Raw genomic sequence first — 27,021 nt, forward strand, 5'->3', positions numbered from 1 at the left:
TTTGTGTGTGTTTATGTGTGTGTGTGTGTGATGCATGTATGTATTATGTGAAAATATGCCTATACCTCAACCCAGACTTGGTGATCAGAAGATAACTCAGGTGTTATATTTACCTCTCAACTTGAAACAATATCTCTTATTGGTCACCACCATTTACATCATTTTACCTGTACGTATTGTTCAGGAAATTTTTCTCTATCCACCTCCCAGCATGCCTGCCCTTATTTAGATTTCAGGGACCTGAACCATGGTTCTCATGAGTATATGGAAAACCATTTACCCAATAAACCATCTCAGAAGGAAGAGCAAAAATATTTTAAAATACCATTTGAGAATGAAATAAAAGAGAATTTCTCCCTACCATTGTCCTCAGAAGTTTGCCTAAGTAAATTTCATCATTTCACTTGTTTTGAATATTAAATTCAAAGTAGTCATGTGGACTTCTGTTTCATTTGTTTTCCATTTGTTCAATATATCTACTCATTGGAAGTGTCATTGCCATCTGTCATGATATCTTAAATAATTTTAATAAACTTTTTATTTTTCTGTACTGCAAACTTCTGGTCAATTAGATATTTAATAGTGCCCCAAAATCATTAAGGCTTCAGAGCATTCTGAGTGATGCTCTTTTGTTCTGACTATGATAAATATTCAAAACAAGTATCACCAAAAAGCATTTTCAGAACTTCCAGTAATCTTTGTTTACCGTTTTCCTGGTGAAAACTAATCAGCTGCTATTTAGCCTAACATCAATATTTCTTCTTGGAATAGTTACAGAATACGCTCTTGTCATTTTCACAAAACTGGAAACACTATGTCAACTATTGAGTACCTTAGTTATTGCATACAATGTATATATGTTCCCCCCATTTAGATTCAGAAAAGACTTATGGTATGTCAGCAATGTGTAGATATATCTTCTTAATTTTTTCCCAAACCACTTAGCTTTTCATTTTTTATTTTATTGAAAAATATTTTTAGGCACCATATTTTAATTATAGTTCTCATTTTTCCAAACTTGTATGTGATTTTCCATAGTTTCCCTCTCATGTGAATTCATACACTTTCTGTTTCATTTTTCTCTTGGAAAAAATAATAGATATTTAAAGAATCATCATCATATAGACTAAATTAAAAGGAAACCTGAATGAATGAAAACAAACAAAATAAAACAGGCAAATACAAAGCATAACACATGCATGGAGATGAGAAAAATAGATGTTCATAAACATAGAAATCTTCTAATTAAACAAAATTAGAAGTCATGATATGTAAACAATTGAGCTATGTACATATGTACATGTCTCCTCTCTTTTTCTTACACACACATGCAGACAAAAATGTCTTGTCAAAACCTTGTAAGAGTAAGAATATTGAAAATACTATTAAACTCATTTTGTGTTGCCCATCTAAGACTAGGAATAGAGTCTAGCCTTAATAGATGTTTATACACCTAGTGGGAAAATGTTGGAGAAAACTGATTTTTCATTTGTGATTGGTTATAAATTGAACATAGCATGTGTGTTAGCAATGTGGGTTGTGACCACTTCTCTCAGTACTTGGACACCATAAGGCACAAACTAATTATTCCCTTGAGCATGTTACCATAGTCTCTGTGTTCATATGTGTTGGTCCTATTATGATGACCTTATTTCCTCAGTGTTTTCCAATTTACTCTAGCTCTATACTATTTTTATCTCCCCTTCTTGAGAGTTCTCTGAGCCCTAACAGAAGGTATTTGATGAAGGTTTCATTTAGAATTGAATGTTACAAGTTCTCTCTCTCTCTCTCTCTCTCTCTCTCTCTCTCTCTCTCTCTCTCTCTCTCTGTGTGTGTGTGTGTGTGTGTGTGTGTGTGTGTGTGTGTGTGTGTGTGTGTATTTCCCCCCTGAGTCCTTAGACTCTCTAGCCCCTTCATGGACACTAGAGGTTGTGGAGTTGTTGTTTGCATTTCTCTTTTGGTAGTGTGTGCAGAGTACCTTCAAGTACTACGGCCACTAATTCATAGGGATGGGAAATCTAGATAGTAACTAGCTAAACATATTCATATTCAGAGTTATGTAGGTGTCTTAAAGATCTTACTCCCAGTTTGTGATGAGTACCCAGTCGCATAGGCAATGGTTGTGTGAGGGTTCCTGGAGCATAGGCAGTTGTAAATGAAACTGTAAAGAAATAGGCATGCTTAAGTATAATGGACTATGGCATTGAAGGCAGTAGAATAGAGAATGAAACTGCTACATACATATCAACTCTTAATATTAAACATATAGAAAGAATTAGAAAAAAAATCATCCAGAGTGAAGTAAAGCAGATTTAGACAGACAAATAATGTACATATTCACTTACATGTGGGTGTTAGCTTTTAAGTCTTTGATAAGAAAGCTATAATTTGTATAACCACAAAATTAATATATATTTAGGGAATGGGGAAAGTCTTGATCTACTTACAAAAATGAAATAGAGTTTACAGTTATAAATGAATAGTGGCTGGAAACAGTGATCACATGTGGAAGGGGAAGAAAAAATGGAAGAGGAAAAGGACACTGAGAGAGAAGGCTAAATGAAAGCTCATTGGACAAGTTATATGGAAAAATAATGCTATAGAAGTATCCTAAAATATGTCCATGCATAAATGTATAAAGGCAGTCAAAGTGGAATTTCCAAATAGTTGGAAAGATAGACCGAAATGGACATTACTAGTCAGCAAATGAAGCTTTCAGTGCACAGAACTGGTTACATTTAACTTAGTCACTGGTCAAAAAAAAAAAAAAAACTTTTCTAATGAAACTGGGAATGTTATCATTTTGGTTCTACTTTTTTCAGTCTGTGAAACTATTTGAAAATTAGTTAAAATATAATCAACAAAAAATTTCCCCATATGCTCCAGAAATATATAGTTGAAGTAAGGAAACATTATCTAATTTAACTTAATTTAATCATAACTTCTACATATTATTGGTATAAGACAAGAAAACTTAATGCAACCAGAAAAGAGATCAGAGTTGTGAGTTATAAACTGAATACAAGGTCAAAGTTTATATATTGAAACAGGATAGCTTGTAAAATACACAACAATGGTATTTTATATAGAAATTATAATATAGATATCACATAGTGATGTAATAAATATTAAAATTAGATAATAATAAATAAAATACTTTAAATAAAATAAACAGAAAATATCAAAGCATAACACAAATAAGTGATTTGGCCAAAATATTTAAGATAAAATATTTTCTAAGCAAGATGCTAACATTTTCTATTACTCGGGGTTCTTTAAGAAGAATCAAGACTGAGTAAATGTATGTGTCTAATTAAATAAAGGTCATTTATTAGCATGGCTTACAAGCAATTGTCTAGCTATTCTAATAATGACTGTCTTCTAATGGATAAGGCAAATTTTTGTTAGTTGATTAATTCACTAGGCTGAATGTCTCAGCAGTTCCAATCTGATACTGGAATCATGAAAGACTCCTAGGGCTGTGGTCTTCTTTCAATATCAGCAACTGAAAGGAAGAGGTTTTAATGCTAGTACAGGGGTAATTCATCAGCAAAATATTCAAACGTGTTAGAGTGAGTACTATTATATAGTGTTATGCCAAAATGCCTTTAAAATCTTTGTGTGTATCCCTCTTTTTTTTTTTTAAGTTGTAAGAAAAAAAACTGGTGTACTGAGGGAAAAAAGAAAATAGAAATGGCAATAAAACACAATACTGTTTTTTTTCTTAAAATATATGAAGAAATTTTAACTAAGAAAAATGTATTGTATAAAACATACACAAATTGTGTATCCAATTTCTAAGCAATGATATAATAACCAACTATATGCAAACAATTAACAGTGCACATAAGCATTGGTGGGCAATTGGCACTCAGACAACTTTTAATGAACAGCTTTTCAGTGATATCAAAGAAAAATGAACACAAAATGTAAGATTTTCTCTTCTATGTCATTTTAAAATATTTTGAAATTATAATAGAATTATATAAATTTCTCTTTATTATTTTGTATCCTTCTTTTCCCAATTCATAACTCCTGGTTTCAATGTGTTGTTAAATGTATTCATTATTCCCAAATGCCTAAAACTACAACACATCTGTATAATGTTGTTTGTAGGAATACTTTTGTTTTTATCAGAGCAGCCAAAAGATAGTGTAGTCTATCCTAAAAGTGGTTCTGGAGATTATCTGTACTGAAATGTTTCAATCGAGAAAGTACCTCATAGGCTTTCCCAAACACTTGGGTTTTATTTCATTCCACCTATAGTCAAGTTGACTCCAAGATTAACCATGACACTCTGATACACATACTTAAATAAATTATGCATGAGAAATCTAAAGGATTTATTAAATGAGATTCTAATGAATCAGGTAATAGTGACTGCTAGGTTTTTTTTTCCTTACAACTTTATTTTAAAAAGAAAGAGATACATGTACATATTTTTAATTAAAGAAGTCAATGTATTTCTATTTACAAGTGATATAATATGAAAGTATATGTAAATGATCACAAATTTTTTTCTAAGAAAATTCTACATCTGAAAACACCTATATTGAAGGGGCTACATAAGAAATTAACTCAAAAACATTATACATGGCCTGAGAAAGAAATTAGGGTAGCAGCATCCTTCATAAAAGCCACAAATAATATAATATATCTTGGTGTAACACTAATCAAACAAGTAAAATCATGTATAGCAAGAACTTAAAGTTTTGAAGCAAATAAATTGAAGAAAATCTCATCTGATGGAAAGATCTTTCATATTCAAAAATCAGTATAATTAACATAATAAAATGATCATCATACAAAAAGGAATCTATAAGTTCATTACCATTTTCCTCAAAATTTAAATACATCTTTAAAGACCTTGAAAGAAGAACTTTCAATGTCATATGAAAAAAAAAAAAACAAAGAAAAAACAGGATAAGTAAAATAAACATGTACAATGGAAATACTGGAAGAATACCTAATTTCAAGCTGAAATATAAAATGTTAATAAAACTAAACAAACAGACAAGTAAACCAATGAACAACAAAACTCTAGATGTTACTGACCTAAAAACCAACAGGTTAATGAACAGAAGTTGAAGTAAAGATGCAGAAGAAAATTCACAAACTTAGGACACTTGATTTTTGCCAAGAATTCAAAATTATACCATAGGGCAAAACACATCTTCAACAAATTGTGCTAGTCTATTGTGATGTCTGCATGTAGGAAAATGCAAATAGATACTTTTGGCATGTTCCTTGACCAGTGAGCAAAGACTACCACCACCAGCGGATTCTTCTCAGATCACACTTTATGGGAGCCTCCTGATTGAAGGGGAGAGATGGAAGTGAGGGGCACCGAGCTACCCTAGCTGTCTGCTTATATAGGGAGAAGTGCATACAGGCTTGCCATTATTGGTTGTCACTAGCCTGCTGACACTAGAGGCCTCAGGATTGGCCGAAGATTGGTTATGTACTGCGCATGAGCAGGGTGCAGCGCCTTAGCTGACAAGAGCATTACTATATATGGAGTTGATTACCTCAAACCGTGAGGGAGACAGCACCATCTTGTAATGGCGTTCAAATTCACCTCCCCACAGTTCCCCCTTCTGTTTTAACTTGAGCACAAGCAACATCTGATTTACTCCCGTACAAGTCCCCACCTCATGATGTGTGGACTGCTCAAAGGAGGCTGTATCCAAGGCACACCTTCTCCTGTGCAATGGGAACTAGCCCAGGGAGGTGCAAAGGCTACGCCAAAGACCGGGTTTTACATGTACCTTCCCCAGTGCAATGAGACAATGTGGTCTCGTGGGGGTGCAAAGGCCGCATGTGCAACCTAACTTAAATGCTCTTTAAGGCTGAGAGCCAAATTTGGGGTGAGGCACCATCCTCCAATGCAGTGAATGCCTGGGTAATAGCAACCTTATCTCGCTGATTCTGGGCACGCAGCCAGCACACCAACCATAGACAAAGTATGCAACCTCCCAGACAGCAAGCTATACACAACCCCACCCCCACCCATTCTTTAAAGTAGGACACAGCAGAGGAGAGCCAAGAGGTAAGTCTCCCAGCAAATCTAGGATCTACTCGAGTAGCATTGATGGCAGTCACTGCTCTTCTTAGTTCGTCAAGGTTGGCATTGAAATTTTCGGACCAATATGGGCTTGGGGAATGCTGATAATATCCCCCATCTCAGGTCCATTTTGGTCTTGGTCGCCATTGCTGTCAGTGACAGGAGCAGCGGGGACATCTTCTACCGAGGTCGACTCATTTTTGATGGGGCGCGTCAGCCGGGCTGGGACCCAATGACGTGTTTCCTTTCCCTGGGGGAAAACACAAACAGCTCCCCTGGATCTCCATATAATCGGATCCGGTCTATGCCATTTATTAACCAGCACATCTTTCCATATAACTAGCCTCTCCTCATCCGGTGGTCCCTCAGAGGCATTCCTGTCTGCAGCTGATTTTCCATCATCATTTAGATGCAAAAAATTAAGGGTAAAGAGTGCAAGAGAGACTCTTTCCCGGGGGGTAGCTCCTTCTGCTATACCCCCTTTTTGTTTTTGTAAACATTTTTTAAGATTTTTATTGGCCCTTTTAACAATGCCTTGGCCTTGAGGATTATAGGGCAATCATGTCAGGAGTGAAACTCCCATGTGATGGCAAAATTGCTTGAATATTGCTGAAGTATAGGCAGGACCATTATCTCTTTTTAACACTTTAGGTATGCCCCCATGCACTCCAGGCTTCAAGACAATGAGTAATAACATCAGAAGCCTTTTCTCCCGATAAAGAAAAAGCAAAAATGACTCTTGAACAGGTATCAATGGACACATATAAAAGATACTGAGATAATTGTTTAGAATAATTTGCAGCTTTAGTAAAATTTTTATACTGAATACTGGTCACACATAATCTTGAGAACTTCTATTGGCAGCCCAGCTGGGCAACCTGCCACAATATATCTATCTGTTTTTGAACCAGATCAATTTTCTAAGGTATTATTATAAACAGTTCCTATATTAGGAGAAAAAGTAGAGGTCCTTAACTGCCCAACGTACAACAAGAGATTGACAGCCAGTCTAAGGATGCAGGGCTAAATCTCTTCTTCCTGTACAGAAAGGTGGCCACTTAGGTTGGGCTGGAATAAACAAATTACTCTTTGGCTGGTAAATAAGCCAGCGACCGGCAATCCAGGTGGCATCAGCCTATCCAGGTTTTTTGTATAATTAGCAGTGACTCCATAAATTTGGACTGACTTTGCCAACTCTTTAACTAGCTTATGCTTGAGGCGGTGACCCCCCTTGAACACAGGAAACATTTGCCTGAGGGCATGGCGTGTCTCTGGTGAACAAAAGAACTCGCACTTCCTCACTGAATGGAGCAGAAGAGCAGAGGCAGCTGCTTTAAGAGCTTCCGGTTTTGCTACAGGAGTCTTCCGCCCCGGATGAAACCGCCCCGCCTCACATTTCACTGCCTCTTCCTCCAAATCTTCTTCTTCTCCCAGCTCTAAAGCTTTTTCCTCTTTTAGTGGATACAAAGTATCCTCTCTGGGAAACTTGTACTTTGTTTCCCAGGGCACAATCATCTCCTTTCTCAGTGGTCTTTCTGCCTTTTGGTTTTCTTTTTCACCTGCAGGCACTACTTTTAAGCTTTTGTGTTTGTTTTCTTTTTTTCCTTTTTTCTTAGGCCTACCCAAGTTTTCCCCTTTTAATTTAGCTTTTGAGGTCTCTGACAAACTATCTTGGTACCTGGTTAATGCTCTACATCCTTCCTTACACCAAAATCAAAAGCAGCAGGCAAGGACAACAATCACCCAAATCAGAAACACAGCACAGAGGAACAGGGGGTTGATACCCGCAAGCAACATACCTGGGAAAAGTTGACTTATCGACGTCACTGCTCCCGCGTGTTGAGTTCTGTATCCATTTCGGCCCTTCATGCAATCCCGGGTTCCAGCACCAGTTGCAGTGCGCTCCTCGACCAGCGAGGAAAGACGACCACCACTAGAGGATTCTTCTCAGATCACGCTTTATTGTGGGAGCCTCTTAATTTAAGGGGAGAGCAGGAAGTGAAGGGCCCCGAACTACCCTAGCTGTACGCTTATATAGGGAGAAGCGTGTACGGGCTTGCCATGATTGGTTGTCACCAGTCTGCTGACACCAGAGGCCTCAGGATTGGCCGGAGATAGGTTATGTACTGCACATGAGCAGGGTACAGCGCCTTAGCTGACAAGAGCATTACTATATATGGAGTTGTTTACCTCAAACCGTGAGGGAGCCAGCACCATCTTGTAATGGCGTCCGCATTCGGCTCCCCACAGATACTTATCTATCACCCTGAACAAAATTCAATTTCAAGTGGATCAAAACCTTGAGATAAATCACAAAACACTAAAATTGGTAGAAGAGAGACTGGGGATTAGCTTTGAAGGCATAGGCACAGAGGGAATTTCTTGAACAAAATAAACACCAGTAACAAAGATCAACAATTATTGAATGGAATTTCATGAAACTCCAAAGATTATGTAGTACAAATGATACTGTCAAAATGACAAAATGGCAGTGAACTGAGTGGGAAAGATTTTCACAAAACCTATATTTCACAGAAGGATGATATTCAAAATATATGAACTCAAGAAACTGGATATCAACAAATCAAATAACCCAACTAAAAATGTGGTACAGATGTAAGCAGAGAACTCTGGATAGAGGAATCTCTAATGGTCATGAAGCACTTATAGCAATGTTCAGCATCTCCAGTCAACAGGGAAATGCAATTCAGAATAACTCTTATATTCCATCTTAAATTCATTCAAATGGCTAAGATCAAAATCTAAAGAGCTCATGTTGGGAAAAAAAATGGAGCATGGGAGCGCTCTCACATCACCGGAATTCGAACTTATGTGACCTCTTCTAGAGTCAATTTTGTGGTCATTCAGAGAATTGTTAAGAGTTCTACCTCAAGATACAAAAATACTATTCCTGGGCATATATCCAAAATATGTTCCAGCATTCCACACAGACAACTGCTCCATTATATTCAGAACAACTTTATTTGTAATAGTCAAAAACTTAAGCTACCTATATGTATCTCAACGGAAAACTAGATATAAAAAATACGGTACATTGATACAATGGAATGTTACTCAGCTGTTAAAAACAATAACTTCATAATATTTTCAGGTAAATGGATAGTCCTAGAAAACATTGTTGTGAGGTAACACAGATTCAGAGAGACAAACATGGCATATACTCATTTATAAGTGCATATTAGCCATAAAGTAGAGGATAACCATGTTACAAAACACAGAGATAAAGAAGGTAAGTAACAAGCAGAGCTTAAAAGAGGAAGCAGGAATCACACTGAGAATAAAAAGTATATTGAATGGAGGGGGTATGAGATTGTATGGGAATTGGTTTGAGGGTGTGAATAGAAGGAATCATGTGTTGATAGAACTGAGGCTGAAAATACTCAGAGATGTAGCTGGAATTGAGGATGGGAGAATCTCTGTGAAAAGCTAAAAACCTAGAACAATGAAAGCACTCAGGAATCTATGAGGGTGATTCTACCTAAGAATACTAGCAAGGGGAATCTGGATCCTAAACCATCTGTTTTCTGTAAACAGGTATGGATGGGATACCAACCCAGCCTCAAAAAGTTCAACCTACAATTTATTCTGCCTAAAAGATGTTCAGAAATAAAGACAGAGCAGAAATTGAGGTTATGGTCAACCAGTGACTTACCCAGCTTCTGCCCCATACTATGAAAGGGAGTCCATCCTTGATGCTACTACAATGATATTCTGTTATTTTTGAAAGCAGTGGCCTAGCATGTGCTTTAACCAACAGCTAATGGAATCAGATGCCAAGACCCAAGCCAAACATTAGGAGAGATTGGAGAACACCATGGAAGTGGAGTAATTGGTGGTGATAATGGGGTGTGGTAGAAGTCAGAAATATCAAAGACACAATAAGAAAACATACAGAATCAACTAACCTGACCCCACTGTGGACCACAGAGTCTGATTTTCCAGCCAAAGAGCATGTGTTGGACTGACCTAGCCCTCTCTGTACATTTGTAACAGTTTTATATCTTTGTCTTCATGTAAGATTCTGAACAAAGGGTACAGAGGCTGTCTCTCACTGTGTTGGTTGCCTTTCAGAACATTCCTCCTTTACTGGGATGCCTCTTCTAGCCGCAGTGTAAGATGTGACTGGTCCTACTGTAAATTGATATGCCAAAGGTAATGTAACTTCATATCCATTGCATGCTTCCCCATTTTCTGAAGAGAAAGCAATGAGGGGGAGGAGGAAAGTTAGGATGTCATGCAAATATATCAATTAATTAAACAGTTAAAATGTAGGAATTTTGTCATTACATCTTAATTAGCTTACAAAGTTATGGAGTTTAACAAATCTTTATGCACCTAATTTTGGAACTCATTAGCCCTGATTTCCTTTTTCCTTCTCTCTGGATTCCAGCTTTACTCTACACAAAAGAAATTCCATGCATCTCACTGTAACATAATTTATATTCAAGGCTAGAGCAGTTATAAAGTCAAAGAAGCAATGTTTTGGTGTTTTTGTCAGGCTGGCTCTGTTTGTTTGTTTGTTTGTTTGTTTAGTTAACTGGTCATACTGTCAAACTGTCTCCTGTGTTTATTTTCATATATTTGTAATGCTCAGGCAGAGACACTTCTTAAGGGAATATATAGTGATTAGTACAGAGAATCAATAATTTTTCAAAAATCTGGAGGTAAGTAACTGGGGGTGTTTAGTAATGGATGGAACATGTACAGTGTCAGATATAAATGCATGGAAAGAAGAGGAAGAGAGAATAAATAAGGTGAGGGATGAGGGCAAATCTATGAATTACTGTTGTCTGTACATGGTTGCTACAAACATGATCTCATAGCAGCTGTGAACTGCATACTATCTAAAAATTCATGTATGGTGTTTCCATGATTATCACACTTACTCTATGTATATCTGCAAAGACTTGAAGTCAGAGCAATTTTAATTGATAACAAAATAAAGATATCAAAGCAATGAGGCACTTGCTAGCACATGACAATCACAGAATTCTGGGGAAAGAAGAATAACTGTTTACTTCAAGAGATGGCCACTGACAGATCTCCCAAAACTAGTACATGGCTTCCTAATATTCATGTTCCTGTGGGTCAGCATTGATTGGATTCAGTGACAGTAGGTGTGAGCACATGCATGTGTGGGATATGTGTGTGTGTCTGTGTATGTTTTTGTGTCTGTGTGTGTTAGTATGTGTGTGTGTGTGTGTGTGTGTGTGTGTGTGTGTGTGTGTGTGTGTGTGTGTTTGAAACTGAAAGGAAGCTATATTGTTGAGAGGAAGAGGTGAAGAAAAGAGATAGGGGTTTGATTAAAATTCAATCTATACATTTATAAAATTTTAAGAATAACTTAAAAATCACAAACTATATGTTGTTTGACACTGATTTCTCTTTAAAAAAGATGGACTGTCTTGTAATTCAGGATTTTCACTTCTTTTGAGCCACCAGCTCACAAAAACTAGGCGGAGTAGGAATTTATACATATTTAGTTGAGATGTGATAGCTATAACGTCTCTTATAGAACACAAACTTGGCATCATTACTCCCTTCGTTGGTAAGGGAGTCTCACAAGAGTGAAACTCTGGATAAACATTTAAAGGTAACAGTGTGGACTTTTAGATAAGTTTAAAAATAGTCAGTGATAATGGCTTGAACCAGACAAAAATGTATTATAAAGCATATCCATAAGAGCAGACTCAGGTGTACTTTTTCCAAAAGACTATTGTTCAGGGCTATTTAAATTAATATGCATTATACCTACTCCCCAGATTAGGCTAAACTACTGGGGATGTGGATGGCCAATGAAGCACCTTATCTGTGCTTTGCAGGTACCTTGAGTACTATGCCACCTGCAACATAATTATCATTCTACTCTGATGTACACTGTGCTATGGGAGCTAAAGCCATTTTCCCTTCTTCCCATAATTTCCCACAGAGAATGTAAGTCAGAACAGTCTTTTTTTAAAGCAACATTATTTCCCTGTATTTAGAGAGTAAAATGCACTCATAATTCAGAACCAGCTAATGTACCCTTCACCAGAAAATGGAACAATTTTTGACTATAAGGAGAGACAAGTGCAAAATTAAATCAAAATATCAGGAGAAATACTTTTTACTTTGTCAATTAGATTGCATTGATGCTTTTCTGCATCAAAAATCTCTCAGTCAATATTATAATCACTTCTTAAAATATGTATTCATTTTCTTTTATACAATGAACAGAAGGTTCAGCTTAAAAATTAGGCAGATGGAAGAATATCTTGACTCAGTATTTAGACATTTGATGAAAATACACACATGTGCGCATAAATATATACACATATATAAATGCATATGAGTGTGTGCATTTGAAGTTGAAATTCAGATATTATTTGGAAAGTTGAATACAGATCAAAATATTGTACCTGTTTTGAAACTGAATTTGAATATATATATATATATATATTCTTTTGCCTTTAAAAACATACTTAAGACATTTTCTCCTTGAGATTCATTCACAAAAGAAATGTTATGAAATACTTCTGTATTATAATATTCTCTAATGAGGGACAGAAAAAGAATGGATCAACATAAAACGTGAGATGAGGAACAAATGTAGGAGTAGCCAGAGGTAAAAGTGTAGTCAGGATACATTCTTTGAAAAAAATTTATTTTCTTTTTCAAAATTTTGAAAATTTACACATGATGTGTAAATTACAGAGCTTAAATTGGTGTTTAGACCGTAGAATTTAATAGGGATTATTTTTTTTTCTATAGCCCATTAAGTCTTTTTTTCAGCCAGCTGAGATCACACCCATGCATTCAGGGACCCAGTGTGGCTCTGAGTGTTCTTAACAGTCTAGGACATGTAGATTGGATAAGCAGTATAATATCCAATATATACAAGGAACTCAAGAAATTAGACTCCTGAGAATCAAACAATCCTATTAAAAATGAGGAACAAAGAAAAACAAAGTATTCTCACTTGAGGAATACTGAATGGCTGATAAGTCCCTAAAGAAATGCTCAATATCCATAATCCTTGGGGAAATGAAAATCAAAACAACTGTGAGATTCACACCAGTCAGTGTGGCTAAGTTCAAAAACTCAGATGACATCAGATGCTAGTGAAGATGCAGAGAAAGAGGAGCACTCCTCCACTGTTGGTGGGGTTGTAAGCTGGTACAACCACTTTGGAAAGCAGTCTGGAGTTTTCTCAGAAAATTGGACATAGCACTACCTGAAGACCCAGCTATTTCACTTCTGGGCATATACCCCAAAGGTGCTCCAACATATAATAAGGACACATGCTCTACAATGTTCATCGCAGTCTTCTTTATAAAGGATGTCCTTCAACAAAGGAATGGATACAGAAAGTGTGGTACATTTAGACGATTGAGTACTACTCAGCTATCAGAAACAATGATTTGATGAAACTCCTAGGCAAATAGATGGAACTAGAGAAAATCATCCTGAGGGAGGTAACCTAGTCAAAAAGGAACAAACATGATATGCAGTCACTGATAATTAGATACTAGCACCAGAAAGCTCTGAATACCCAAGAAACAACTCACAGACCTTATGAAGCTCAAAAAGAAGGACAGCCAAAATATGGAAGCCTCAGAGTTAAAAATCTGTTGGTTGCCATTTTATCCTATTGACAGTGCCCTTTGCCTTACAAGAGCTTTTCAATTTCATAAGAATCCACTTGTTAATTTTTGATCTCAAAGCATAAGCCATTGATGCTCTGGTCAAGAAAGTTTCCCTGTGCCATGTGTTCTAAGCTCTTTCCTAATTTCTTTTCTATTAGTTTCAGTGTGCCTGATTGTATGTGAAAGTCTTTGATCCACTTGGACGATGTGCTTTGTACAAAAAGACAAGAGTGGATCATTTTGCATTCTTCTACATCCTGACTGCCATTTTAAGCACTATTATTAATTGAAGGTGCTGTCTTTTTTCCATTGAAAGTTATCAGATGCTTTGTCAAAGATCAAGTGACCTTAGTTGTGTGGTTTCATTTCTAAGTCTTCATTTCTATTCCATTGATCTATCTGCCAGTTCCTGTACCTACACCATGAAGTTTTTATAATGATTGCTCCATAATATAGCTTGAAGTCAGGGAGGGCAATTCCCTCAGAAGTTTTTTAATTGTTAAGAATAATTTTCAATATCCTGGGTATTTGTTATTTGAATTTGCAAATTGCTCTTTCTAACTGGATGAATAATTGAGTTAGTATTTTAATGGGGATTGCATTGAATATGTAGATTGCATTTGGCAAGGTGACCCTTTTTGCCATATTCATACTGCCAATCACTGAGCATGAGAGATCTTTTTATTTCTGAGATATTTTTCAATTGTTTTTTTTTCCAAAGGCTTGAAGTTCTTGTCCTAAGAATCTTTTACTTTTTGTGAGGGTCACAACAAGTTATTTTATATTATTTGTAACTATTGTGAGTTGTGTTGATTCCATAATTTATTTCTCAGCTTATTTATCCTTTGATGGGGTAAGGCTGCTATTGATTTATTTGAGTCAATTTTATATCCAGTCACTTTACTGAAGTAGTTTATCAGATGTAGGAGTTCTCTGGTGGAATTTTGGAGTGACTTAAATATGCTATCATGTCTTCTGCAAAAAGTTATATTTTGAGTTATACATTTCACATTTGTATCTTTTTGACTTTCTTTTGTTATCTAAATACTCTGGCTAGGATATCTAGTACTATATTGAATAGGTAGTGAGCAAGTGGGAAGCCTTGTGTAGACCCTGATTATAGTGAGATTGCATTAGGTTTCTCACCATTTAGTTTGAGATTGGTTATTTGTATGCTTTATATTGTTCTTACTATATTTAGGGATGGATCTTGAATTCCTGATCTTTTCAAGACTTTTAACGTGAAGGGATATTGAATTTTATCAAATAGTTTCACAGTGTCTAATGATATGATCGTGTTTTTTTTCTTTTTAATTTGATTATATAGTGAATTACGTTGATGGATTTCCATATATTAAACTATCCCACTCATCCCTGCCATGAAGCATAATTGATTATGGTGAATGGTCATTTTGATATATTCTTGTATTCTGTTTGTAAGAATTTTATTGAGTATTTTTACATCAATATTCATAAGGTAAATTCATCTAAATTTCTCTTCCTTTGTGGGGATTTTGTGTGGTTTACATTTGGGCTTAATTGTGGTACAAAAATAATTTGATTATTATTTATTCTATTTTTATTTTGTGGAATAGATTGGAGAGTATTGTTATTAAATCTTCTATGAAGTTCAGATAAAATTCTTCACTAAACACATTTGGGCCTGTGGGTTTTGGTTTTATTTTGTTTGTTTGTTTGTTTTTTGGCTGGGAGAATTATTATGACTGCATCTATTTCTTTAGGGGATATGGGACTCTTGATTTATTGTTGGTACCTAGAATATCTCCACCTTTGATCAACCACAGGAGCCCAAGTAATATAGTTATGTCCTATGATGCTTAGGTTTATGTGAGTTACAAAAATTTAAATTCAGTTTATTACTTTTGAATGGCAAGTACTTTACCTACACAGCTATTCCCATATCCACATGCAGTATGTTTATGAGAGTATATTTTGATTATATTGACAAGTCAGTTTCTATAATTAAAAATTAAATTAAAATGTTTATTTTACTTAAATTAAGTAGATAATAATAAACAACATTGTTTTTATATTCTTTGATATTATGATGTCCACTTACACTAGGTTTTTTTAATATCAAAATAATCTGTGTGTTTGAATCACAACACATTTTCAGTTAAGATCTACTAGTATATAGAGAGGGCTGGGTCTCTACCATCAGGACTCAGGATCTGCTCATAAAAGGCTGAGCTCCCAGAACAGCCTCACAAAAACTCTTTCAACAGAGCCCACAGAGAGCATGATACACAAACCCAAAAGCTATCCATGGAGGGAAGATCTGGGGACACTTGGTGCTCAGATAGTGTAGAACTCTCTGGGGAGGGGTACTTTCTGGCCTGGAGTTTAGGCTGGGTCTCCACCATTAGAATTCAGAGACTTCCTGCAGAAGGGAGAGCTCCCAGAAAAGCCTCATTAGCATTTACCTGAGCCTGACACACAACTCTAATGACTATCCAGAGAGAAAACTCCAGGAGATCTCAGAGTACAGGGAGCATGGTGCTCTCTGGAAAAAGGCCCTTCCCAGCACAGAGAGTAAGCCTGGTCTCAAACATCAGATCTCTGGTCCTGCAGGAAGAGAGCTGAGCTCCAAGAACAGCCTCACAAGAGCTCTCACACCTGAAACCATGGAACCAGAACCAAGTCATGGACATTAGAACTTGCTGCCTGGCCACAAAAAGCTGAATAAGTAGGAGAAATCTCCCTCCTAGGCCAAGGGCCCTCAGAACCACAAAAGTGGCAAGCACAAATCAGACACAAAAAGATCACCTATAATAAACAACAAGATGGCAGTTGAAAAGCAAAAGAACCCAAGCAACAGAAACCAAGACAACTTGGCAACATAAGAACACAGTTCTCCCAGCACAGCAAGATGATGACAGAGATCTTTGAGAAGTACATGAATTATGTTTCTCCCTTAAACAGTTACAGGAGAACCAGAAGAAATAATTCAAAGAACTACAGGCAAACAAAACCAACCAAGTAAAAAAAATATAAAAATGAAAATAGAAACAGTAAAGAAAACACAAAAAGAGACAACCCTAGAGGTAGAAAACCTAAGAAAGAAATCAGGAGTCCTAGATGCAAGCAACACCAACAGAATAAAAGAGGTGAAAGAGAGGATCTAAGAGGCAAAAGACAACATAGAAAGCATAGACACAACAGTGAGAGAAATGCAAATATTATAAAGGTCTTAACCCAAAATATCCAGGAGATCCAGGACACAATGAGAAGCCCAAACCAAAGTATAATATATGTAGAAGAGGGTGAAGAATATCAACTAAAAGGCACAGTAAATATCTACAACAAAATCAAAGAAGAAAACTTCTCAATCCTTAAGAATGAAATGACCATGAACATACAAAAAACCTACAGAACTCCAAATAGATTGGGCAAGAAAAGAAATTCCTCCTCACACATAATAGTCAAAACACCAAATGTTCAAAACAAAAAGGAATACTAAAATAATAAGGGAAAAATGAAAAGTAACATATAAAGTCAGACCACTCATTATTACACCAGAATTCTCAATAGAGACTATGAAAGCTAGGAGATCCTGCAGAGACATCATTTAGACTCTAAGAGAACATAAATGCCAGCCCAGGTACTATATCCAACAAAAATCTCAATTAGCATAGAAGGAGAGACCAAGATATTCCAGGACAAAATCAAATTTACAAGCCTTTAGTGTCAAATTTGAGAGGTATATGCTTCAGGTCTCTTGCTGGGGCTTTTCAGAAATACCAAGGCAGACATTTAGCTCATCATATAAGTTGACTGTTCAAGCTTGGGTAAGTACTCATCCAAAGGTCAGTATTTTCAAGGCTTTGTTACCAGCCAGAGTGTGTCTATGAAGGTGATGAAAACTTTTAAGAGGTGGAGCTTGTAATTGTACCAATCTTTCTGTATCCATTCCTCTGTTGAAGGACATCTAAGTTCTTTCCATCTTCTGGCTATTATAAAAAAAAAAGCTGCTATGAACATGTTGGAGCTTGTTTTCTTATATGTTGGAGTGTTTTTTTTGGGTATATGCGCAGGATAGTTATAGTTGAAAATCTTAAAAAATAACTATATACAGGATTGAAAATTTCCAACCAGCTTATAAAACTTTAATAGCCAACTTAAAATCATTTATTTTGAAAAAAAAATCTGTAAAATAATCTCCCTAATACTTATAATTTAACAAGTGATACAAATATTATAAAAATGTTAACTTGTTTTTACATTGTCCAACAGACTATTTTAGTTTGTGATTCTTGGAGATAAGTGGAGTGATTCTGGCTTCTCTGCCTGTTGTCTGGATTTCTTCATGGTGGAAGTTTTAGGAATCTCCATGTGATCAAGAGAATTTCACTTAAGTGTTCATAATCACAGTTGAGGATGCTTACTTGGTATTTACTGATGTTTAGTGTTTGAAGGATGTTTGAGAGACACACAAAAGAGAAGCCCAAATACGTACACAATATTCACTGTGAACAGTCAATGCTAGGTTGCTTAGGAGTATTCTGAAGGCCAACCGAAAAGTTAAAGAACCACCATGTATCCTGTTTCCAAAGATACAAGCTAGGCAGACATATGTTCTACCTGTGACCATTCAGACAAGTCCATTTCTAGTAATGATAACTAGAAGGTGCATACATTAATGGTAGAGGCAAACTATCTTTTGAGTGAAGTCTTCTGAAACTACCACATTAGTACATCCTGATAACCAAATTGAAAACCATTTGTAGGCTGAGTAAGACACTTAGCTCACATTTAAAAATTGGCAGCATACCCACCCAACAGCAATGACACTTTCCCAGCTGAAATTTCAAACTGACCAAAAAGAACAAAATATGCTGTATGTGTCTTGATGTGAAAGAACATCTGCATAACATTCACACAAACACACACACACACACACACACACACACACACACAAACACACATGTACACACACATACACACACTCACAGCCAAAGAAAACAAAAATACAGTACTTTTATACTGAACTTGAATCAACATAAAATGCAAAATGCCAGCAAAGCTTCCAACACAAAAAACATAAATTTCAACAATTATAATAAATCTGAATATAAATATAAAAGATTAAAATACAATGCAAAGCACAAGTAGTAGAAAATGATTATTAAGATAATACTGTAGCCTTGGTCATGGGTTTAAGCATTGAAGAAATTTTTCCTCTATCTTCTCCTCAAAAAATGTTGCCTAGATACCCTTACATTATTTTACTAAGAGAAGTGTTTGTGAACTTAGTTAAATGCAACCATATTTTATAAATTCATTAGTGCTGATTATTTTCTCTAAGGCTATGTCATTGAAATTTATTGATTTTATTTCATGATCCATTGCATAGTGATAATGCTCAATCGTAAACTGCATGGTCGTTTTCAATTTATTTACTAATCTGCTGCTAAAAACAAGCAAAATTTTATTCAAAGTATTAACTACTATAAATAAAGCTATTATACAAATACCTGTGCATATACACAAGTATTATACAATTTCAAATTAATTTGTGAATTGCTAAATATGGAATATCTGGGATCCAAGATGTTTATACTTTATGTACATAGAACATTCACAAGAGCTTTTCAACATAATGTAAAGTAAATACAATATTTTGGATACTTAGATCATCTGAACTCAATAATTTAGCCAACAGTCATCTCTCTATCATCAGTTTCTCTATTTCTCTGGTTTCATTCTATAAATATTTTTGTCAGATTATCTCATGATTACAAAGTTTTACTTTTTCTTCAACTGCAGATGCTAAACATTTTGTGCCAGCTTTGGGCAAATGCCTATTAAGTACAATGTTCCATTTATTTTCCCATTGAAAATGGAAGGGTTTATTCCTTGTACTGTTCGTAGGGTAACTACACTCCTGATATGAATTCTTCTTCAGATATGTATATTTCATGGTATGAATGGTCCTATGCTGAAAGTGTTCTTTGTTACATAACGTTTCTCATGCTTTCTAACTCATAGTAAGTCTTCATGTTGTCTTGGCTTATTGTTTCTGGTCTAAAATAAACACTTTCTAACTGACATTCACACATAGTTCCCTTTGTTCTTTCAAAAGAGTGGTTGAATTTGCATTACTAGGTCTATGGTGTGCCTGGGATTCCTTTTTGAGAGATATAGACTAGATGTCAATGCTTGCTTTTTGTTCTAGTTAAATATTCCACTGGGTTTTCTCCTATGCTGGGGATCAAACCCAGGACTTTATGCATGCTAGGAAAATAGTCCACAGCTGAGCTTCATCCTGCTACTCCCCATATGTTTTGTGGAATACTAAATTCCCTCATTGTACTTAAATGAGACATGTTATTAATCTATTAAATATATGTGGGGGAGACTTTTGAACTCACAGTTTATCACACAGTTCTGTTTGTCCCTGTGTTTTATGTTAAGTCTACAAACTTAACCACTGAAGCCTTCTGATCTGTCCTCATGAATTCTTTTCACCTCGACTTTCTGATCACTTTCACTGACAAATATATAGTCAGTTTTAAGTACAAAATATTGACATTCTATTAATGGTGCATTGTTATCTATGAAGTACATTGTGCCTGATGACAGGCAGTTAAAAATTCTTGTATTTGGTTCATTTGTGTGAACTGTGTATCGTATAAATAGGTCACTTGAAGTGATCTCAGTACTTTTCTCATTAAGAGTGGGATGTTTTAGAGCAATGAGGCAGAGCAGAGTGACAGGAAATAAATCAAGTGTATATTGGAAAAGAAAAAGAGTTGGATGTTTTGCTCCAAAAATGTGCAAATGTATGTGTAAAATTGATTTAACCATTAAATGATGTGTACATGTTTGAAATTCACATACTGTCTCAGACATGTACAAGTATCAGATGCAGTTTGTGTACGATAAATTTATAAAGTCATATGCTTTTATATATGGCTAAAACGAATTCAAATAAGAGCTAGTGAGAAGACTCATGATTCCCTGACCTTATCATCTTCTCTATCAAAAAAGTGTTCACACACACACACACACACACACACACACACACACACACATTGACGCACACAAACACAACACACATATACACAGTGCACATAGACACACTGACAGACACATGCATACATGAATGCACACATGAATGCACACAAAAATGCACACATGAATCCACACAAACAAGCACACAATCATATTCTCACACAATGTCTATAGAAAAGAGTAAAAAAGTCTTAAATGATTTTAAATATTATATACACACATACACACATAGACAATTCTGCCTCCCATGATAAATGCATTAGATTTTATTGCTTATATTATTATTGTCTATGTAGCTGGTCTTCTTCAATCATGAGTAAACATGTTAACATTTTATTTATGTGTTTATTTATGTGTACTATTTTCAGGACAGTACCTGCAGAGCCCAGGAGAAGAAATCAGATCCCCTGGAACTAAATTTTAGAGAACTTGGGGCATGATGCAATGAATGCTGGGAAATAAGCCTAGGTCTTTCAGAAGAGCAGCAAGTGGTCTTAACTGCCATTTTTTTCCTCCAGCTCTTTGATTTGTGGTCCAGGGACACAGACAAAACACTCTGTGATACTTTTATCACTATTTTCCTATTGCGATCACAGAAAATATACTATTTGTTTCTAATTGCAATTTTAGTGTGAAAGCACCAATCAAAGGGTTTCTTGGTTAAAATATTGAGGATTTTCTTAAAACCTAATATGCCTCTATTTACTGATTCTTTTAAATCAAGTAAGCTGTATAACTTTTCAAGCCCTAAGTTAAATTTCACTAAATCTGAAGCATTCTTTCCATGACGGTTACACATTTTTCATTCACTATTTTATCAAAGTTTTAACCGAATATAATGTCTGTCAAATACCATGTCATATTGTGGAAATTGCAATGGACTAATTGGAAAATATGACTAGGAGGCTTTCTAAGGTAGACATTAAAGATAAGCAATTAACTTATTTTATTAATTATTATTAATGATCAATAATTAGTAATTACTGATATCATTAGTTATTAATAAAATATTTCTATTTTAATAGGCCTTTTGAGAATATTTGCAAATTAAGTATGCAATAATGGGTGATATATGCTAGCCTAACTAATTAAGCACACTGATTGTTTCTAAGACAATTTATTGCAATATTCTAAAAACTTTGTTTTGTCTCATTGTACTGAATTATATAAAACTGGTTTTAATAATTTAATGTTGCATATTCTTTAACATGATAAAATATCACTAGACAAATTAGTTTTAATATTATTTCTCACTGCTAACTATGTAGCGTTTTCAGTAAACCAACCTAATAAAACAGTATAATGAGATGAAGCAACAGAATCAAATCTGTTTATGGATCTATAAGAAGCTTCTTGGTGTCTATTAAAACAGTTATGTGTTACTATGACTTAAAAAGCTATGTGTCATTTTGAAAACATTATTGATATTCTTGAAATACTTGTTTTTACATTTGGGAAATAACCATTTTATTAATACTAAATGTATGTTTGTGAAGACTAAATTAGAAAATACTTGCAAAATGTTTTTTATCACCCCCAACAGATGTTTTATACTGAATAAATTTTGTATGAGAGAAACACTAGCATAAATGACTCTGCTTCTAATATTCAAAGATTTAAACTTGATATCACAATGTGCCTTAACACAATCTTTCATTATTTGTACATTTTTGCTTTTCTTTTTTAAGACATGGTTTCATTATGTAGCCTCGGGTGGCATAGAACTCATTATGTAGATCAGGCTGGCCTTGACTTAATAAAGACACTCCTGCTTCCCTTTGCTTCTGAGTGAAGTTTAAATGTGCTTGCTATCATGCCTGGCCATTATGTAGACTTTCAAGGAGCAATTGTTTTGAGAATTTCGTTGAAATAAAATATTGTAGTTGGTAAAACACTAAATTTTAAAACAGATAAATAAAAGCATGTATTCCTATATGGTGTTGAAATGGGCATTATGCCTAATTAATGATATATATTAAATTACTGGATATATTAGCATTTATTTATAGAGAAATGAATAGGTCACTTCCAGTATCTTCTGAGAGACAAAAATTAAATTGTTCTTTAAAAGCACCTAATGATATTTAGCTGTCTTCATATTCTAGACTCTAGTGTAATTCACATCAGAGAGTATGCATCCAAGAACTGATGGGAGGTGATTCAGTGACCTACAGTGAACATTAGGTGGAGCTCAGGAAACCCCATAGAGGAGAGGAAAAAAAATTGAAGGATACTATAAGAATATGCTCTAAAGAATCAACTGATCTGGCTCATGTGTGCTCAGAGTGATAATCAGGGAGCTTATATGGGTCTAAGGTTTGTCCCCTGTATATATGATGTCATTGTGTAGCTCTTGCTGTTGTATGTTTCCTAGAAGTGGGAGTGGTGCTTGTCTCTGACAATTTTGCCTTCTCTTGGGACATTTTTCCTTCTTCTAGGTTGTACCATCCAGTGTTGATGTGGGTATGTCTAGAGTCTTATTGTACCATTTTTATGCCATGTTGGGTTGATATCCATGTGAAACCTGCTTTTTACTGTTAGGAAATAGAGTAGGAGTAGATTGGGGATGAGACTGTGAAGAGTGGAGGGAAGGTGAAATGTAATATATGGAAGCAGAATAAGTACACTTTAAAAATGCATGTAAATACATAAGAAGTAATTAATTCTGACATTATTTTTCTCCCTGTGTTCTCCAGGTTTTGCTGTTAATTATCCAATGATTTCACCATTTCAGTATGGTTTGCCTTCTTAGATTTGGTCGATTTTCTGAAAGAAAAAGAAAACTTTAACCTGAGAGATTTTTAGGGCATCTGCAATTCTGAAACACTTGTGACAACAGTTTTGATGACTAAAGCTGAACTGGAGGAGTACGTCGTGAGAACAAGAAACCAAAGAAGGATGAAGAGTATGTTTGGGAAAATATATGTGGGATTACTATGCATATTTCACACACACACACACACACACACACACACACACACACACGCACATGCATACACACACACACACCTACACATACACATACACACACTGATACTGAAGCCATGCACTTCCATGTTTATGTAAGAAACTGGGATACATCTTTTGATACTCTCCATATGTAAGCCTTCACATAATGTAAACAAATATTCCAAGATCTCATTTTATTTTTACATTTATCTTCAGTATTTGAGGAAAATATAACGTAATCAAAAACTAAAATTTGAATGAACATGGGGCAATGTAAGCTTATCACCATCTTCCTTAATAGAATATAAATGAAAATGAACATCATTAGCTACAAATATTTTAACAAGCATCACAGATGATAACATTTGGTAAATCTATTAGATATCAGTGGGTTAGGTTACTTTTCTCATTCTAAAGACAGCAAGTCTTTCGCCTCTGTCAAGGGAAGGAGAATCTTCATTCATCATTGTCTGAGTTTCAACACCTTTTCCATTCTAGGTACTCAACTGTTGCTTCAAGCAAATTGCTTTGGCTCTGTGCATTGGTCAATTTTACCTCTAGTCATGCAGCCTTTGAAATCTTCATGATTCTATTTTAGTCTGTGTGGAATTGTGATTGAGACTGTCAGCCAAGACTAATGAGAATGAGGTGAGGAATTTTATTAACTTTTAGACAAGCTCCCAGCCTTTCTAGAGAGCCACTGGTGATGAGTCATTCTTCTATTTCTGTAAGATGATCAAGTATGAGTTCAGAATAGAAACTTGGGTTGTGACAAGACTCATTTATATAACATTTTACATAATGCCAAAGTGATATTTTAATTCATAGTGTACCCAGAATAAAAAAAAGCTCTAAATTAAAGAGCAAAGAAGCTTGTGGAAAATGCTAATTCTGGAAACTAACCCACCTTCATACAATAATATGTAAAATCTATAATAGTATTCATAATAATAATAATAATAATAGTAATAATAGTAATAATAATAATATAGCAATACAGAAACAAAGTTGGTATAATTCCAGATTCTAGTCAATAGTAACTAACTACTACCATAGGTTGAACAACATTTGATTGAGTTAAAATCTGAGTTCCCATCACAGAACTATTGTTGAACAGGTGTTGACTACAACAACAATATGATGTTTATGTGCAAAGAAGGAAATATCAGTGCACAGGTACTACTGTTAATATACACAAAAACCTCATTTTTGCAGGCAGTTTTCAGAATTATAGAATCTAAGTGTAAATATAGAACCCAAGATCATAATATAACTTTTGATCCATCAATGGCAAAGTTTAAATGTACATGTTAAGAATGATTATTTTTCAGGATTACTAAAACATTCAAACATTACCATAATTGATTATTCTGGATTCATGCTAGATAAAAATTATTTCTTCATTTATACGACATTTACTCAATGATAACTAGTAACAGTCATACAGAAACAATCAATTTAATCTAATATATCCTCCTGCACTAAAGTTATATAAATGTACCTTTTTTTTTTTCAAATGGATTTTGGTACTGTCGAGGCTATTATTATATCCTTGCCATGTAAAATACTGGAGTCTAGATGGATAGGTATTGAAATAAAATAAAATGTTTATTTAGAGATTTAAATCTAAATTTACTGTTTTTGAGATTATTGGAATACACACTATAGTATAAAATGTGAATTATTCAATTTATAATCATTTCCAACATTTTAATGAATACAGAAAGAATAGAAAAGAAATTGTTTTAGGTGTTATTTAATTCTGACTACAGCTGAAGTATCCTATATAGTGGTCTAGACCATATACACATACTGTTAACTCAAAAATATCCAGATCCTAAATTAGGTGGTTGCAATGTACATTAGTTTTCTAAAATGTCATATGTTGTTTTATATGAGACCTGGTTCTGAACAGATGTTTTCCATTTCCATTTCTTATTTAGTGTTTCATTGATCAGAAAACACACCAGGCCCACATCAACACATACAAAGGCAATATTTCTAGTGGGCTGGATTATTAGTTCAGAGGTTCAGTCTATTATCATCAAGGAGTAAGCATGGCAGGATCCAGGCAGATATAGCATGTGAGAAGCTGAGGGTTCTGTGTTTTCATCTAAATGCCACTAGAATAGTGACTTCCAGGTAGTTAGGAAGAGGGTCTCAAATCCCACACCTTCTGTGGAACACTTTCTTAACACCTACTCAATAAAGGCTGTACCTTCTAATAGTACCACTTCTGGGCCAAGAATATTCAAACCACCACATTCTCTTGGCTTGATTTCAAATGCAAGCCTGTTTATGTCAAGAGTCAGTCTAGATGCCTGTCTCTGTAATGGGAAGACAAAAAATAATTACTCTCTAAGAGTATTGAAAGCATTGTGTCCTCAGAAACATAGGGTAAGCTATTTCCAAGAGAAGTTATTGTTGTTTACACCATCATATAGAAATAACTACAATGGATAAGGAAAACTAGATGCTCAGGTACAAAGCTTTTATTGCAAATTGCAGATGACTAGCTAAACAGAACATTTCTAGTAGGTTTTTGACTGATTGATGCAGGTGCCTGATCAGATGCAGTTTGCTACTCATCTGCTTCTCTCTATCCTTTACTCACTGTTTATTATTTTACTTTGTCAATATTATAGTAAACAAATCATTCATTCAAAATAAAGAATATGATCAAGTAGGCTTCATCCCTGGGATGCAGGGATGGTTTAATATAAGAAAATTCATCAATATAATCCATCATATGAACAAGTTCAAAAAACACACACACACACACACACACACACACACACACACACATGGTCATCTCACCAGATGCTGAGAAAGCATTTGACAAAATTCAACATCCCTCCATGTTAAAAGTCTTGGAAAGAACAGGAATCCAAGGTTCATACCTAAACATAATAAAAGCAATGTACAGAAAACCAACAGCCAACATCAAACTTAACAGTGGGAAAATTGAAGCAGTCCCACTAAAATCAGGGACTCGACAGGGCTGCTCACTCTGCCTCTATCTGTCAACATAGTACTGGAAGTCCTGGCCAGAGAAATTAGACAGCAAAAGAAAATTAAATGAACACAAATTGTAAAGGAACAAGTAAAGCATCACTATTTGCAGATGACATAATAGTGTACATAAGCAACCCCACAAATGCCACCAGAGAACACTTACAGTTGATAAACAAGTTCAGCAAAGTGGCTGGATATAAAATTAACTCAAACAAATCAGTACCCTTTCTATATTCAAAGGACAAACATGTGGAGAAAGAAATTGGAAAAGAGATACCCTTCACAATAGTCACAAAAACCTTGGTGTGACTT

Source organism: Micromys minutus, assembly GCF_963924665.1.
Source record: "Micromys minutus genome assembly, chromosome: 1".
NCBI classification, from domain to species: domain Eukaryota; kingdom Metazoa; phylum Chordata; class Mammalia; order Rodentia; family Muridae; genus Micromys; species Micromys minutus.